This window comes from Eptesicus fuscus, chromosome 14, assembly GCF_027574615.1.
Source record: "Eptesicus fuscus isolate TK198812 chromosome 14, DD_ASM_mEF_20220401, whole genome shotgun sequence".
Lineage (NCBI taxonomy): Eukaryota > Metazoa > Chordata > Mammalia > Chiroptera > Vespertilionidae > Eptesicus > Eptesicus fuscus.
In genome coordinates, this window is record NC_072486.1 from 25,663,143 (window position 1) to 25,682,499 (window position 19,357).

At 41.0% G+C, this 19,357-nt stretch overlaps 1 protein-coding gene across 1 annotated transcript in view; it reads left to right on the top strand.

The window, feature by feature from the left end:
• The first annotated feature begins 4,777 nt into the window (after positions 1 to 4,777).
• PON2 (paraoxonase 2) overlaps positions 4,778 to 19,357 on the top strand; it is a 53,756-nt gene continuing 39,176 nt past the window's right edge. The window contains exon 1 of the mRNA XM_008148889.3: positions 4,778 to 4,790. The gene's annotated coding sequence lies outside the window, so the exon portion shown is untranslated. The remainder of the gene's footprint in view (positions 4,791 to 19,357) is intronic.

The window sequence follows — 19,357 nt, forward strand, 5'->3', positions numbered from 1 at the left end:
GTTTTGAATGATCTTTTTCCTAATATTCTGGAATGTTCTTTAAGACCGACAGTTCTCAGACACCAGCAAGCTGTTTACCAATTGCAGAGACGGGTCAACATGATTTTTCTATACATCGAGATACCTAAACCGTGAATGCCCCCAGACTGCATGAAAGCCCTTTGTGCTGGAGCTTTGCTGGGGTTCTGCAGAGAGGATTTTGCATGATGAGTCATGCGGGCAAAGCTGCAGTCCAGGCTGGGGGAGGAAAGGGGAGGAAAGGGAGCATATTTACAGGAACACCATAGGGAAGTAACCCACCTCAAAAACAACAACACACAGCATTCCTGCTTTTACAAAAATGTGTTTGCTTGTCAAGTAGGATCACAGAATCATAAACTGGAAAGCAGTTTTGACTCGGGTACTTAGTCAAGGAAGACAATGCTGAGGCTTTGCTCAAGACGATATAGTTGATGAGTGGCAAAGGGGCGACTGCAACCTGGTGCCAAGCTTCGTACTTTGCTTTTGAACCACGTGATTCTGCTTCCACACAGCTCTTGTTCTCTCTCTTCTCTCCTTAAACTGACTTATCAGTGTGAGGACAAGATAGGCAGCCGCACTGGGGTATATGAGAAAGCTATCCTACCCTCTTTAAAGTGGATGCATCTACGAAAACTTCACACATTTGTAAAATAAACAGGGAGCAATGCTTATCTTACAGAGGTGGTATTTTTGACGTGGTCCCTGTATACTCGGGGGATTCAAAAGCTGACACGGAGTTCATCTTCTGGCAAATATTTTGAAGGATGCTGTTTTAAAAAAAATACATCAACAAATGCAGCTGCAAGCAACAAAGCACATTTTAAAGCCACAGGCGTTTTTCTGGAGAGAGAATCAGAATGAATACCAGGCGGCCAGCCGTCGTTTATGACCTGTCTTTAGCGCGTCGGCCACTTGATGGCAGTGTTCCTCGGCAAATGAACCTGCGAAACCAGCTGCAGTATCCCAGAAAAAAAAAAACAAATCTGAGCCAATGCAGATAAGTCGTGATTGAGATGAAATCACAAATATGGATGAAAAATTAGGGGGTTTTTATCCACATACACCATATCTTTTCTGATCCTATTTTCCTACCATGGATTTCTCTGTTCAGAATTTGCCATGGGTTTATGATGCTATAGAATGAATTTCAAGACGCCAGTGGCAAATAAATACGTAAATATAAATTAATCATTATTATAAGGGAGAGAGAATTGTCCGTTCATTGTTTGTTTTCACACAATGATGTTCAGAAGAAGAGCACCTACGATAACAAACTAACTATGTTCTGTACCGTGTGTCTTCAGATTCCTCTTTTCAGATTGTTGTTGTTTTATGAGTCTCTGTCTTTGGGTGTGGGAAAGCAAGAGGAGCTTGCTTCTCATGCTCCCAATTTTTCTCTGAGGCTGAAAATATTCCCTATAAGACCAGAGTGAGATTTCGTGAGTCTCTTCTAAAAAGGCGTGAAGCCACAGATGGAGGTTAAAACAGCAGCTACTGTCAGTCAAGGCCCCAGGCAAGACTGTGAAATCAAAGATTTGTTCCTGTTTCCCAGCTCTGTTCCTTTCTAGTGTCTATACGCTGCCTCTTGATAGCTCCAGGGGGTAAAAGAGCTAGGCTCATCCTCCAGCTCTTTCTTCTATTTCCCGATCCCTCTTAGGTGGATTTGGTATTTTAAACATGGGTTGTAAGCGTTCTATAAATCTCCAAAGAATGAATGTCAGTCATCTGCAAGGGAATATTTTGGGACAGGCATGCAATGTACACCTAGCTTATACAGCTAATAGCCTTATCCGAAAGCTATCCGATGACCCTCTGGACTTGGCTGGCAGCCCTCCCACAATTCTACAATTATTGAGTTGTTATTATGCGTCTGACACTGATATACTCGGGAAGAAAGATGAGTAGGATGCAGCCCCGATCTCAGGAATTTTATAGTCTAATCCAAGAAAGTAGACATTACTGACTACACAAGTCAGAGTAGAATGTACTGTGAGAAGAACACAAAACACAGGAGGGTGAGGGGCTGGGGCATTGTAGCAGGGAGCACTCACACCTTTTGGTGTAAGGAGAGATAGTCATTAAACATAATTTATGGTCTATTCTATTCCATGGGCAGCCTTGATTCTGATAGTGGCTCTCAGACTTTAAGGTACTTCAGAATCCTCAGGAATACTTGTCATAGCACAGACGGCTGGGCCCCTGGAAGTTTGGGTGAGACCTGAGAACTGGCTTAATGCCAGTGCTGTGGTCTGGCACTCAAGAACAACTGCTTTATGGGCTCTATAGAATAGTTGCCAGGTTAGAGAAAGTCACCTCATCTTAAGGATTGTACTGCAAAAATACCTCCTGAGTCTCTCTTCCTTCATTATTGTTTCTATATTTCAATGATAAAAAAATACCAGATAATTTATTTATCTTAACCACATGCCAGTTTGGGATAGAAAACCATTTTACTGTTGAAAATATGTTGTGCATAATGACATAAAGTGAATTTTAACATGTGTTTAATCTTTGCCAAAGAACCCGTTGATTTGAAACTGTGTGTTAAGCAATTATAATCAGTTATTGGGGGTTAAAATAACTTAGAATGCTGAAAGAAATATACAAACACAATAAAAACACAAGGAAAAAATTTAAACGATAATGACCAAGTTGCCTGATTATTTCATTTGGTAAATTTTATTTCTTTAAAAATATCAAAACATGAAGCTATTAAGTGCTACAGTCTACATATATCCTATTTTTATATTTTAGCAAAAAAAAAAAAATAACAAATGGCCGAAACCGGTTTGGCTCAGTGGATAGAGCGACGGCCTGCGGACTCAAGGGTCCCAGGTTCGATTCCGGTCAAGGGCATGTACCTTGGTTGCGGGCACATCCCCAGTAGGGGGTGTGCAAGAGGCAGCTGATCGATGTTTCTCTGTCATCAATGTTTCTAACTCTCTATCCCTCTCTCTTCCTCTCTGTAAAAAATCAATAAAATATATATTTTAAAAAAATACCTTTAAAAAAAATAACAAATGGCTAAGACATATACAGGGTGGGGCAAAAGTAGGCTTACAGTTGTGAGTACATGAAAAGAAGAGTTTATTCTTGTATTATTATTTATTCTTGTATAATATATTTTTCCATAGGAACAACTGTAAACCTACTTTTGCCCACCCCTGTATATGGCTGGGGCAATCAATAAATTGAATAACTAAGAAAAGCTAAAGTGCTAAAGTTCACGACATGAATGCTCTTGGAAGCTAATGTGAGGTCAGGAAACTGTATCAACCTGACCCTGTGGTCTTCAGTCTGGGCCATATCAGTTACACTGTGCCTCAACTTTTAGCAGAAACCGTACATGAAAATCCAGCCTTACCAAAAAAGGTCGGGATTTTATTGAATCTTAAATCTGGAAGGAGTTTTTGAGATCACTGATGACTTTATTTTACAGCTGAAGAAGGTGAAGTCTAAAGATTAAAAAAAACATGCCCAAAGCCACCCAGTCTCTCCTTTCCAGCCCCCATCACACCTAACTTGCTAGCCAGTGAGTGAGCAGCCTTCCCTTCTCTCCTTTCACACATCCTCCGTGGCCAAAGACCACAGGGGCATTGGGCATTTGCGTACACCAGCCCTCGAGTCCCTCACTATTGTCCTCCATCTGTTGGCCCTGTCCGTCCAACAATGATTGCACATGCCTCAGACGCAGGAGCCGCTTCTTCAGCCCTATCCTGAATTCCCCTCGGATACATTAAGGGGCCGATTATTCCATTTAGACATTATAAAAAAAAAAAAAAAGGAATCTCCAAATTACAAAAGCATTCACAATGGGATCTGTATTCTATAGGCTCTTTCAGGTTGCAAGAGCGAGGGCGGCCAATCGCGCTTCCCTCCTTAATGGGGGTTTATTGTGAGGACGAACAGGACGCAGCCTCTGCAGCTGCACACGCAGCCAGGCCCCACCGGGGACTCTTCACCGCCTGCTATTGTCCTGGGTGAACCTGGAGCTCCTGCAGCCCGCAGCTGCTTTCCTGACTTAACTGCTTACCCTCTCGGTGCCTGGGGTCCTTAACCTTCCAAGTAGAGATAATAATAACGATGCCTACCTCATTGGCCTGTTGTGAGGATTAACTAGGTTGACATGTGTAAAGCCCTTACAAGGGCGTCTGGAGCATAGTCAGTGCCAGAAGACGTTAGCCGTCATTATTCATTCAGCGCAGCCCCACGGATCTCCTTGAAGATGAGTGTCCAGGCTCCTCTGAAGGATAGAGGCGCAAAATTCCCCTTTTGTCTTCTTTGAGAAGTTGGCTTTCCTCCCCTCTTAAAATCTCTCCCCCCCAACCCCCCTCATAGTTTCTTCTCACTGGTATCATTACTGCCCTGGTGGAGAAAATCAGCTCACTCCCCTTCACGTCAGAAAAGGCCTCAGGAGCAACCGATTCCATGGAAACTCACTGGTGAGCCATCCTTTATTCTAGTGCCAAACAGCTGGAGCATCGGGAGAGGAAATAGAGGACTTATCAGATTGGCTTCCTTGTACGAGGCAGTTTGATTTTCTCTACTTGAGAAATGGTTTTGGCAAATCTTGACTTAACTACAGCATGCCTAAGTTACACGCACTCTGTGGAAAGGGAAATACAAATTTCCGGGAGGACTGGAGTGGTGTTTTATGCACAGACCTGCGGCCAGCTGCAAACCTTGCTGAAGTTAACGGTGTTTTATCATTCTGCAAAGAGGGTCCCTTGTAGTTAACCCCGCTGTTGAATTTGGAGCCTGGCCTGAGCCTCTTCCCTCCAGGCGGTGCACGTGGACCTTGGCAGAGCATCATCAAAGCCCCTATTAGTGAGAGCTGACTGCCTTCCCTGGTGAGGAAAAGCATGACATTGCAGTCAAATGCAAATCCGCTGACAGGCAGCTGCATATTTCTAGCCCTGCAGTTCCGGAGGAATCGGGGGAACCAGAATCTTGCCTCCCCTGGAAGATCGGAGCTACAGACTTCTGCAGATGGCTCAGGGTTCCACACAGGGCCGACGGCAGCATGGGTGGGGCGCCCAGTGCAAAACAAAAATGCGAGACCCCTGGTTCAAAAATTAATAAGAGCCGAAACCAGTTTGGCTCGGTGGATAGAGCGTCAGTCTGCGGACTGAAGGGTCCCAGGTTCGATTCCGGTCAAGGGCATGTACCTTGGTTGCGGGCACATCCCCGGTGGGGGGTGTGCAGGAGGCAGCTGGTCGATGTTTCTCTCTCATCGATGTTTCTAGCTCTCTATCCCTCTTCCTTCCTCTCTGTGGAAAATCAATAAAATATAAAAAAAAATTAATAAGACTTTCAAGATGGTGACAGGAGAGCATTAATCCAAGTGCTGGGTCATTCAGAGCCCAAGGGCCTGCACAGCAGCCCAAGTCTTGGGCCCATGAAGCTGGATTTGATTCCAGGTGTCATTGAAAAAAGGCATTTTTGACTGTGATCTGAACACATCATATGGCCTATGGGGAGAGAATGTGAGTGCAGATATCAACCTTGTTTGTCCAGTTCCTTCCGCCCTTGGAATTGACCACAGGATGCAGGCATGTGGGGGGGTGGGAGGGCGTCCAAAGTGACACGTGTTGCCCCCACCCTGTTTTATTCCTGATGTTATAAGTCCTCACCACCACCGCACATCCACACACCTCCCTTTGCTGTGAGTCTGAGGACACTCCCTCTCCCTCTCTGATCCTTGTGCTTTCTGCTCTGTGTCCAGTAAGAGCACCGGCTCAATCCTGCTACCAGTTGTGCAAACTTGGCCAAGTAATTTATTTTCCTGTGCCTCAGTTTCTCCATGTATAAAAAACTGTGGATAACAATTGAACCTGCCTAAGAAAACACTATGTGAGTAGACCTAAAATATTTAGAATTGTCCCTGGTACACAGGTATTAAGTGTTATTAACCTGCCATCTTTGCCGCAATGACATCAAGTCCTCTGTTGCTACCACCACTGTCCTCTGAGCTACTCAAGTTTATGTTGGAGCGTTCCTCTGTGGATACAAGAGGGCTTTGGGCCAGGACTTCAAATTCATTAAGGACCAAAAATGTGGACCTTTACTTTTATTTCCAAATGATACAGTCACAGAGAGACACAGGCAGCATGGTAAGGTCCTTGGTTCCTCTAGAGTCTAAACAAATGTAATTGCTAACTGTGGATATAGTAACTGTAGTACAACCCTACGTCTGTGTTTCTTCATTTTTAAATATACTGGGGTCTGAAAAAGTGGAGCTGGCCTGCACAGCAGTGTCAAAGGTCCCTGACACAGCCACCCGGACCTTCCTCCTCTTTCCTTCAGTTAGAAAGCCAAGGACTGGAATCCACATTATTTTGCAAATGAGGGAGCCCACAGGAAAAAGATGAGAAATTCACAGGAGCCCTGAGACCAGAGTTCTGGGGATCCAACATCACTCGGACGCTAGCCCTGTTTTCTGTGGGACCGCACATGTGTTCATCTGTAGGATGCGGTTAAGAATGTACATTCTCCCTAAGTTACAGGGCTGATGGGGGTCAGGAAGGATTATCCGCATTAGAAAACACAGTAGGAATGGAGCCAAGAGGAAAGGAAAAAGGGAGACCTTTCAGAGAGCTTTAAAATGCCTGGTATCAGTGGTATCAAGGACGGCTGAACATGGAAATATGGCATAAAGGAAGAGTTGAATTTAAGGCTCTAGAAGAAAAGAAATAAAAAGTTGAGCTGACTTTGCAACCAGAATACTGCACAATGAGTTATTGTGTGAATTTCTTTCTCTTGCTTGGTCCTAGATTAGAAGGGAACTTGAAATGAAACATAAATATCTTTTCTAAAGGGGCACGGGGTGGGAGAAAACCCTACCTTTCGTTTCAAATGAGTTAGTGGATGAGGGAGTGCGATGAGGAGTCCTACTATGTAACTGTGAGCTTTTTTATCAGCCTTCCTGATTATATTCATCACCACAGCTGCAAAGCCTGTCCAAACAGCAAACAGGAAATGAGAAAGTAGCTGCCACTGCAGCCTCCAAAGGTTTTATTGGCTTCCTGGAAATGCGGGGGGATCTTTAGCAAATCTGTGTACTCTCTGCTATACAGATAAAAGAGAATTTTATTGTGTGTTTACAAACATGGCCCTTGTCACACGTGTTTGTTTATTTTTAACAAATATTTTAATGAAAAAATAGTCTTCTATTTGCTTAAATGTATGCATCTGAAGAGCCTTTAAAAAACAAGTATAAGAGAGCTCTTGCTGCAACATAAAGATGAGAGTTGATTTTCTCTCCCCTACCTATTGCTTTAGATGTTTTTTATTCTGAAATGTTATTTCCTTTTTCTTTTCAAAATGGTGCCCAGAATCAAAACACAATCTGTATTTAAATGTTTGTATCAGCTTTCCATTGCTGTTCAAGAAATTGTGTGTGCTCAGACACTTAGTGGTCAGATTACACTTATAAGAAACCAGAGCAAGTACTCAGAAATTGTATACCTGTAATTTGGGAGAATGTATTTAAAATAAAAAATAAAATAACTTTTTCCGAGAAGAGGCTCTTTGCACAGTATTAGGATGGGGCCACTCTGATTCAGAATCTGTTTCCATGGTGACCGACCTGGGTGCCTGTGGGCTCTGTAAGGGAGGCTAGTGTAGTGATTATATAAGCTGAAGTGTTGTTGAATAACCACAGGAAGGCAGAACTGCCACAGTGCAATTTCTAGAAAACCACTATTTTATATCATGACTTCTTCTTTTATATGGAAATCTACCTCTTTAGATTTTTTTGGTATATAAATCTGATACAACGGATATAGTGGGAAATAAAATTTACTAAGTTTTGAACATCAGAAATAGACCAAATGAACCATATTATATGCTAATGAATCTATTTTCAATAATTCTATTTTGTTATAAATGGACAATGATCCACAATTACATGGCTTATTGTTTCTCATAATATGCCACATGTGACTTAGTCCTTTTCTTTAATATGGAATATATAATAATGATAAAAGTGTAAGTAGGTAATTAGTTAGAACAATAAATTGATTCCACTGTTTAACTAAATAAACAAATTAAACTGAAAAATATGTCTAAGAAGAGGAATTTAAATTTTCTCATTCTTTTTCACATTTTACATGTGGTGCTAGGCCATACTTCTAGGATGATTTTCAACCAGTGTGCCACAAGAATTTTTAAAACATGCAATACCTGATGATTTAGTCAGGGACAATGACCTCTTTCCCTTAGATTGAAAAAAAAAAAAAGAAGACCACAGCCAGCACAACAATAGCCATCTGGTATAAATAAATCAAAAGTATACCTACTTTTTGGTCATATAGGCAAAAAATATATTTTTTGGTTGGCTGCAGAATTTTAGTAATTAGTTTATATGTGCCATGAGATGAAAAAGGTTGAAAATCACTGTTCCAGGCTATAGATCATTATTTAATACATAAGTAATTGGTTTCTGGTGATGATGTAATGTTATCATTTTTTAATTCACAAATAGCTATTTACTGATAAAACTAGACATTTCCTTTGAACAAGTCTTTTCAACTCCTCAAGTCTTCAGTTTCCTCACTATAAAATAAAAGTTTATACGGAAGGCCTTTCCAGCTCAAAACATCCATCATTCCGAAACTCACAAGATAAAATAGACTGCCTATAAGTAATTTAGTATTTTTACTTTGAACTAAGAAAAACTATTTACTCAGAACTGATTATTTTCCAACACTGTGCTAGACATTTTACATCTATCTATATAATAGAGGAATATGCAAATTAGCCGGGGCGCCGTAACGTCACGACTGAACAGCAGGGACTTGAGGCTGCATGGCGCCTGGCTGGGGAAAGGGACCTCAGGCAGCGCCCCCTGCCTGGCAGGGCTTGATGGGGGACCTCAGGCCATGCACTGGGCCAGGAGACCTTAGGCCGTGCCCCCCACCCCACGGGGTTTGACAGGGGACCTCAGGCCGTGTCCCCCACCCCACAGGGCTTGATGGGGACCTCAGGCCATGCCCCTCACCCAGCAGGGCTTGATGGGGGACCTCAGGCCATGTCCCTGCCCTGGCGCCAGGCCTGGAAACCTCAGGCCATGCCCCCTGCCTCATTACCAGTCGGGAGACCTCAGGCCATGCCACTCACCTCGGCGCCAGGCTGGGAGACCTCAGGCCTTGCCCCCTGCCCTGGCCCTGGGCTGGGGGACCTGAAGCTGCACCCCCCACCTGGCAAGGCTTGATGGGGAACCTGAGACTGCCCCCCCCCCACACCCAGTGCCAGATCGTGGGACCTGAGGCTGTGCCCCCCTCCTGGAGGGGCTTGACAGGGGTGGGGCCGGCCAGGTCTGGGTCTCCTGTGTTTTTGAAGTGCGTGCAGGTGGTGGGCAGGGACTTGACTCTAGGTCCCGCGGTGCACCCCAGACTCTGAAAGGAGGGAGATTTTCATATGCATTTTACAAATTTTCTTTCATCTCTGACACTTCTATTATAGAGAAAGGGCAAATAGCAATTAAAATATTTCCTCTAATTAATTCCCTTTTAATGTGCACAAATTTCATGCACTGAGCCACTAGTACTAGTATTAAGCGTGGCACTGCAATACATGTGCCCATTTAACAAACAAAGAAACAAACAAAGAAACAGGTTGTATAATTTGAACCTCTCCAACTCAAGTTTCAGGTACTTTGCATTATACCATGCTGCCCACACACCAGTGAAGAATATTCAGCTATCTATATGAATGATGGTTTTTTTTGTGTGTGATGACAAAGAAATAGAAAGTATGATTGTATGACATGTCAAAAACTCTAAGAGCATTGATTTTTAAATTATTAAAGAACTCTAGAATCAAAGTGACAAACGATTAAATTGAACTGTCAAGAAATAGGAACTTCCAGATTCATGCAAAGGCAATGGGATATAGAAAGCGGACACATCTTAGTGCAAGAACAATACTAAAAATGGGACTCATTAGGAGTCCCCATTTGCGTACTGCTCATTAGTACCCATTTACATCGAGTCATACCCAAGTGATTAATCATGGATTTAGGTCTGATCAATTGAACTTTATAAAAATTAAATGTTGGTAAAAATAATTTTTATAATAAGCACTTAAAATGACAGATATGATTTAGTGTGGGCTTTCTTCATTAATCTGAGCATTTTTCCTATTAACCTGCTGAAAGTACTTTTTCCCTGTATTTGAAGTTGAGGCTGATAATGATGCTACCATTCAGGTATCCACATTTATTTACAAAACCTTTGTGTGTTCCACAGGCTCCTTCTATTATCTACATGATCTTGTGTCCAGTAAGTCATTTTATATACTTTTTACTGAATCAATAATGGCCCTTTCCTGTTTTATCCATGGAAGAGGCCCCCAAATGCTTTATAACACAGTGAATGCAATCCTGCCTCGTTATCTTGGAAACTTCTTTGCTTCAAGTCCCAATGTTACACCCCATCTCAGTTTTTGTTGTTGTTGTGTGAAAGAGTGGTCTGATGACAGATTTCATTTTCCCAGAATTTATTACCTATTGTGTATATTGCGGTTCAATCACAATGACCCCATCTGCATTTAGGTTGAATGGGGAGCCCCACCCTTACCCAATTTAATAAAAAAAATAATGAGGCCACTCAAAGCTCATAGATGTGTCAGTTCTATGAAAAGGGTCTATAATCAATGCAAATGTGATGTTTTCCTGCTTTGTGGAGTGCAGAGGTTTGACATCCATCTCTTTTGCTGGGTCAAATCAGCCTCCCTCTTTGCATTGAGAATCTAATGAAAGGTATGGACTCTCTTCTTCCCTCAAAAAAAGAAAAAAATGCCTGTGGCTGGATAATTTATTGAAATGTTAATTGGTGGGTTGTTTCATGCTCTATTTGTACCTCCCTCCTGTTCCTAGAATGTGGTCAAGCCTCTTGAGATGTGAATGGTGCCCCTGAGGTTGTGTAGAGCATAACCTGCCAATCCATTCATGGGAGGCCTCCCAGAAAATTCGGGAACCTTTGTGCTGCCCAAGGATGGGGCTGGGAGGCTATCAATAATGACCAAGCTTGGATTTGCTGCTGTCCAAGGCAGATGGGGCCTTAAGGTCAAGTTTAATTTGATTTAAAGTTTATTAAAGAATGTGATGTTTTTTGCACACTTATATGTAAATATAAGTTCCAATTTTCTCTATAGTTTTATGCGCCCACACACAAAATTTCGCACAGTATTTCTGAGGATTTGTGACCCTCATCCCCAACTCATCCTACCCTACTCCCTGAGGTCAATAGTAAGAACTTTAACATTTATTAAGTGCTTACTATTGAGTTTTAGCAAAGAATAATTCATGTAGTTTTCATGGAGAGGAGTAAGGGTTAAGGGGTTAAATAACTTTCTCAAAGTCATAAAAGCTACATTGATAGAGGCAGGATTTGAATCCAGACGTGAGTAGGGTAGTGGGAAGCTATACATTTGTCACAAAAGTCACTGTTCAAGGGTGCTAATCTCAGGACTGCATGTTATTTCTTTTATTTTCCTTGGTTTCCTAAAAACACCCTTTACTAATCCACAACCCTGACCCTTAGTGAGAATACACCCAATTCCCATGCAGGGATCAGTCTCTATTCACACTCTGACGTGTTAAAGAGGCCCCTCACTGCATGACCTTACCTGCTAGATCCAGCTCCCCACCATACCACCTCCACCTCTTAGAAGACCTGTGTGACCTTGACTGGCTATTTCACCTCTCCGGACATCAAGATTCCTTATCAGTAAAATGGGGATGATAATAATACTGACGACATGCGATGGCTCTAGGAATTATATAGAAAGCAGGGCAGATTGATTACTTGGCATAGGGCTTAGGACCTACTGAGAGTTCAGGAAATGGCAGCTCATTGTTATAACTAACTGCCCTGTTCTAATTGTGAAGACTTGCTCTCAGTTGACACCTCTTTAAAAGCAAAGAAGGCTGTGGGCCTGGGAGGCCTTCTGGGACTCCTTCAGGCTTGTACATCCTACCTTTGCACTCCCATAGCATATTGAACATATTTCTTTGTTGCTTTTTGGATTCCATCAAAAGTTTGTTTCCACATATTTGTTTCCCCTTATTAGACTGTTTGCATCATATTGATCTTTGACATCGTGGTATTTTGTGTAGGAGCAAGCACTGATGCCAGGGCCTCTAGGGGGCACCATTCACGTTGTGCTAATTGTAAATGGTACCCTCCCCCCCTCCCCCCCCCACTCCTCACAGTTGTGCCTTGCTATTACCTAGGTATGTTCAGATAAAATATGGCTATAATAATAATGACTGGAGGAATACTAGATATGAAATCATATTTGAAATGGAATAGAAAAGAATGAAGTACTGCATTTTCAAATATTTTCCCCCTAGTATTCATCTTTTCCCCCCTAGCTTTATTGAAATCATTGGCATATGAGTACTAATCATTTTTCTAATTCTTCAAAGGTATCATTTCATTTTTTTTGTAACAGAAATCATGGACTATTGTAGTATTCCTAAAGGTAACACTCATGTTAGCCATCAGGTATAATAAAAGATTTTATTAGAGGTTCTTTATAGGATTGAATATAGAGTTTAATATGGAGGAAAATAAGTTATCATTGATGATACACACAAAACTTCTCCACCTTTCCCTAGTCTGTGTGAATTGAGATCATTATAAGTCAAGATTGGTAACATAAAGTGTCTTCAAAGCTGGTGCACATAGCCCCTATCCCAGCAATTTAAACGGATTTTCAAAAGGCTGAAAAGAATCCTGATTTCATTCAATTTACTATTGATGTGACTCATGGAGAGAAAGGTTGACTATTAACAAAATTGTTAGGCTTGAGGAAAGGTTTCAGAGAAGGAAAATGAAAAGCATTTAAATTTTAAAATGTAAATTAAGCTTTTAGCTTTAGAACAAAATATAATTCAGGCCAGGGTAATTTCAAATTTATGATAATTTCATTAGCTGCATTGAAGCTTTCCTTGATCCAATCTGAAAAAGAGTAGTTTGCTAATTAATAATTACAAAATATGGGAGATATTTATGGCATTGTTTTCAAGCACTATTTGCATTTGTTGTTTTTAAGCACCATTTGCTCACAAGCTGCTAATTATAATTTTAATTCATTTATTAATCTAGGCCTAACAGAATCTCCAGTAATGTTTTGCTATTCATTACTGATGTTATTGTAATTACTTTAAAATCATATAAATGCATTTATGTTCAAATAATACGATTCAGAATTTTTAACATAATTAAACTTCATTTTCGGGTATAGGCTATGAGTTAGCTTTTAATTTACTCAAAAAGATTTAACAGACAACCTCTAAATTCACACTCTCAACTGTATAGTGAAAGATTAAACTGCTATGAAGTAAATAAATAAAACATTCTTGTAAATATTGAAAACCTGTCAATGATTTTTTATTAATCTATAAAACTTGTATCTATCTGTTTTAAATGCATACTCATCAGATAAATAATTTGTTTAAGCTATCTAATGCAATAGGGTGCCTTTCCTCTTTAAGTAAAATGCTTACTTGGCCCTGGCCAGTATGTTCAGTGGTTAGAGTGTGGGCCCATGCACCAAAGGGTCTTGGGTTCAATTTCTGGTAAGGGCACATACCTGGATTGCAAGTTCAATCCCCAGCCCTGGCTGGTTGCAGGAGGCAACCAATCTATGTGTCTCTCTCATATGGATGTTTCTCTCTCCCTCCCTCCCTCCCAGCCTTCCTCCCTCCTTTCCACTCCCTCTAAAAATCAGTGGAAAAAATATCCTTGGGTGAGGATTAACAACAATAAAAAATCCTTACATGCCCATAACTGTCATAATTATTTACTTTTATAAATTATGTTCATTTTAGTGGTAAAGCGGTAATAGTAATTATTGTAATGGATGATTAAGTTAAAGACAACTTATATCAACCCATGGTTGCTTTTCAAAATGGTACTTTTTTTCCTATTTCAATAGTCATAGAGAACTCACTGATCCTCCAGGCCCCTCTTAAACCTTTGATAAATCTTTTTAGAAGTCCCTCTGGGACCCTCCTTTTTTCTCTTTTCTCTGGGTTTCCCTTGGGATTCTCACCTAAATTCTTTTTTTCCCTCTGACCAAACAATGTTATGATAAATTTAAGTTAGGGAAATTTTAGCAAGTTCTGCTACAAAAAGGACAAACTGTTATAAATGAAGAACTTTCATAGTGAACTGTGCAATTTCCTTTGATTTTTCTTTTTTTTAATCTTTTTGTTGAAAGTATTACATAGGTCCTCCTTTTCCCCCATCACCTAAATTCTTCCTCTTTCTCCTTCTCATTCACCTTTCATCTCAATGGTTGCCATGGAGTCAACCATAGTAACGATTCCCAAATCAATAGCTGTCGGTTTTTTCACAAGCAGCTCAATCCAATAGCTCAGTTTTTCTCTGTGGTATTCCTTTATATATGTAAAGTAAAAGATATTCCAGTTTTAAATATTCATATGCTTCAATAATTGATATTTTTGCTGAAATTAGTATTGCTTTGCATATGGTTTCCTCATTCTCAATAAGCATGATTTGTTACATGAGTTTTAAATGTCTTAGTCTTATATTTTATGTCTTTTACATAGAATAAATTTGTAGAAATAAACATTCTTTATACTCTGGTTCTAAATGACAGACTGCTTTCTTTAACCAGAGCATTAGGAAAATATTGGCCCAACAGAACAGAAACACCTTAACCATACCTGCCTGATCTTGGTGTGAACATTCAGGGGGAAAAAAAAAATACCATACCCTGCCCTCACCACAATAGGTACTGCAGTGGCAGAGCCAGTGGGCAGAGCTGTTTCCACTCTTTCCCTCTATAGTAATGAGGGGTGTGCCCCGTGGGCAAACTCTGACCTCTCCAGGCCCCTTTGTAGCAACAGGCAGTGCTCCTCCCTGCAGAGTTTTTGGGCAGAACTCTGACTTTGACTTTCCTCCTGCAGTAACAGGGAAGTGTCCCTGGCCCACAGAGCCTGCACTCTAGATCTCTGACTTACAAAGCCCCACTTCAACTACTGGGAGGTGACCTTCCCCATGTGAGTCAGAGGATGAAACCTTGTCTTCCAAACTCGGCCATGCAATAAAGAGGTGGTAGCCCTCCACCTACCCATTCAGTTCTGACTGTGGGATGCAGTGCCGTCATCGCGGCAACACACAAGCAAAAGAGATCAGAAGAACACGGCAGACTTGATAACCTGAACTGACATTTGAGCTATAACACACAGAATGAGTATTAGGATATGCATTCTGAACCTAAACAAGTTGATAAAGAAGATTTAATAGGAAGCAGGGCCTTATAATACAATATTCAAAATGTCCAGAATACAGTACAAAATGATTTGTCATACCAAAACCCAGGAAAATCTAGACTCAAATGAGAAAAGACAATCAACAGTTGATAATATCTAACAAATATTGGATTTGTATAAACTGGTTTTTCAAAAGCGGTCAAAATTATGAACAGTTTGAAACAAATTTAAAAAACAGAAAATACCAGTAAAGAAACAGAAGATGTAAAGGAAAACTAAATGGAAATTCTAGAACTGAAAAATACAATAAACTAAATAAAAAATTCACCTGAGCCCTAGCTGGTTTGGCTTAGTGGATAGAGTGTCAGCCTGCGGACGGAAGGGCCCCAGGTTGGATTCAAGTCTAGGGCACATGCACACTCAATCCCCTGTCAGGGTGTGCAGGAGGCAGCCAATCAATGATTCTCTCTCAGCATTGATGTTTCTATCTCTCTCTCCCTCTCCCTTCCTCTCTGAAATCAATAAAAAAATATATTTTTAAAAATTCACTGGATGGGTTCAATACCAGAATGGAAAGGACAAGGATAGAATCAATTAGCTTTACTATAGGTCAACAGAAATTATTCAATTAAAAAATAAAAATGATAATTTTATTTGAATAAATTGAGCCCTAGAGACCTCTGGATAATAAGAGACCTAACATTCATGTCATCAAAGTCCCAGAAAGAAAAAAAAAGGAATGAATATTTGAGAAATAATGGCTAAACTCCCCAAATTTGATTAAATATATAAACCTACAATTCAAGACACTGAGCGAACCACAAAGCAATCCATATCTAAATACATCATAGTCAAAATTCTGAAAATTAAGAGAAAAACTTTTGAAAGTAGCTAGAAAAGAACCAAGTATCATCTACAGAGAAACAATGATTCAAGTACATAATAGCTGATTACTCATTAAAAATCATGGAGTTCAGAGAAAGTGTTACAAAATTTTTCAAGTGCTAAAATAACTTTTTGACCCCAAATTCTATATCCAGTGAAAGTAGACTTCAGGAATAAGAATTATACATTTGAAGATTTTTTTTAAGAGCTAAGAGAATTTATCACCAGCAGAATTAAAGAACAGCGAAATGAATTCAATTCTTCATACAGAAAGAACATGATACCAAAAGGAAACTAAGAACACTGGAAAGAAAGAAAGAACAACTTAATGGGTAAATATATGGGTAAGTCCAATAGATTATTTTTTCCTCGCAATTTTTTTAAAATTTTGTTTAACAGTTAAAAGTAAAAATTATAATAATGTCTGATACAGTTCTCAATATTTTAGACAACTACTACATCATAAAGGGGAGGGTAAAATGACCTGAATGATGGTGATGTATCCATATCCCACTTAAAGTGATAAAATATTGATAATAGTAAATTACAATAACCTATATATGTAATCCCTAGAACAACCACTTAAAAAAACCTCTATGAAGAAATAAACTTAATCTGAAAAGATGACACTATAGAAAAATTAAAATAGAATATTAAAAAAATGGTCAAGTAGCCCAGAAAAAGACAAGAAAGGGGAAACTGAGGAATAAAAAACAGAGGGAACCAACAAAACAAATAATAAAACAACAGATAAATTCTGAAGTATCAATAATTACCATAAATCCAAATGGCCTGAGCACATAAATTAAAAGCAAAGGTTGGTATACACCATGACTGACGATCTGGTGTATACCACACTCACTTCAAACATAATGATATAAGTAGGTTAAAGGTAAAAGGATAGAAAATAGAGCATGCAAACACTAAACAAAAGAAAGTCCGAGTGCCTATGTTAATATTAGATGAAGTAGACTTTAGAACAAAGAAAATTACCAGGGTCAAACAAGACATTATATAATGATACAAGCATCAATTCGCCAATAGGATTGTTATCCTAATATATAAAAACCCAGGGTCCGTAACATCCAAAACAACTGAAGCCTCGACAGACCAGAAGTTAGCACTGAATGCCGCCGCTAAGGGTGCCCTGACCCAGCACTGACTGCCGAGGGGGCTGCGGATCAGGCTGGAAGAGAGGCCTGGAGAGAGAAGCAGGGTCTGATCCATAGCCTCCGTGACAGCTGTTGATCAGCCCTTGCCTTTCTCTTTCCCTCCAGGCCTGGCCAGCAGCCACATCTCTCTTTCTCTCGGGCCTCCGCTGGGGCTGCTGATCAGCTCCGCCTCTCTGATCAGGCCCGTTGATAGGCCCGGAGACACTGACTGGCATAGAAACTGACCAATCAGAACCAAATCTGGGTGAAGTGCGAGGAGCCAATGGCTGCCTAGGAGGCGGAGCTTTTGAAACTGACTGGCATAGAAACCAACCAATCAGAACCTAATCTGGGTGAACTGCAAAGGCAGAACCTAAGGTGGGGGCTGAGGAGGGGTTTTAAGAGCAATAGCTGTTTGGTGTAAGGTGTAAGAAAGTGATTCAATTTTTTAATGACTGGTTTGGCAGTATAGTGCATATGGCTGGCTATCGGTCCAGATATAGGGATTAAGTATTTTTGTCTGCCAAGAGCATCTTCTCCTGATGAAAAAGGCTTTTCCCCCCATTTAAGCAATCCTATCCTATATAATCTATCTATACTAATAAAAGAGTAATATGCTAATTAGACCAGGAGACCTTCCAGAGACCTTCCGGAAGTCCTTCCGGACAAAGCTGGGGGCTTGGCCGGCCTGCAAACCACCCCCAAATTGCCCCAGCCCCTCGCCCAGGCCAGCACCGCCCCCAGTGGGGACCCCCACCCTGATGGGGATGTGGCTGGCCTGCAAACTGCCCCAGGCCCCTCACCCAGGCTGGCCCCACCCCCCAAGGGGACCCCCTTCAGAGCAGACAAGCTGGCCCCCACCTGTGCACCAGGCCTCTATCTATACTAATAAAAGAATAATATGCTAATTAGACTGGGAGACCTTCTGGACATCCTGCCAGACAAAGCCATGGTGGCGGGGCCAAGGAGGTTAGGGGCGATCAGGCCAGGAGGGGAGGGCAGTTGGGGGTAATCAGGCCAGTGGGGGAGGGCAGTTGGGAGAGAGCAGGCCAGCAGGGAGGCAGTTGGGAGTGAGCAGGCCAGCAGGGAGGCAGTTGAGGGCGAGCGGGCTGGCAAGGGGGAGCAGTTGGAGGTGAGAAGGCCAGTGGCGGGGCGGGGGAGTTGAGGGTGAGCAGGCCGGCAGGCAGAGTGGTTAGGAGCAATCAGGCAGGCAGGCAGGTGAGAGTGGTTAGGAGCCAGTTGTCCCGGATTGCGAGAGGGATGTCCCTGTGGGATCAGACCTAAACTGGCAGTTGGACATCCTCCGAGGGCTCCCAGATTGGAGAGGGTGCAGGCCAGGCTGAGGGACACCCCCCCCCCATGCACGAATTTTGTGCACCGGGCCACTAGTTACATAATAACAATCTTAAGTATTATGCATTGAATATGAGAGTTACAAAGTACATGAAACAAAATAAATGGAGAAATCCAAAATTATAATTGGGGACTTCAATACCTGTTGGCTAAATCCAAATTCATGGATGGTAGGAGTCATCATTTTAATTATGTCAATTCTCCAAAAATCAATCTATAAATTTAGTATATCCCATGTCTAGGATCAATAGAATGTTTAATAAATTTGATGTGCTAATTATAAAATTTATATGAAATTTTAAAGAATAATCCACATATTTTTGTTTTAAAAAGAAATAACTGGGACAATAAAACTTGTTCAACCTAATATGCAATCATATTATAAATCCATAATGATTTAAATAGTGTGTTATTGGCATGATAAAAAAAATCAATATAAAAATTAAAGATTCTAGAAAAAAACCATGAATATAGAAGAAAGCCTTGGCTAGGTGGTTCAGTTGGTTGGAGCATCGTCTCATACACCAAAAAGTTATAGGTTCCATTCCCAGTCAGGGCACATACATAGGTTGTGGGTTCAATCCTCTGGTGGGGTGCATACAGGAGATAATTTATTGATGTTTCTCTTTCACAAAGATCTCTCTCTCTCTCTCTCTCTCTCTCTCTCTCTCTCTCTCTCTCTTTCTCCCTCTCCCCT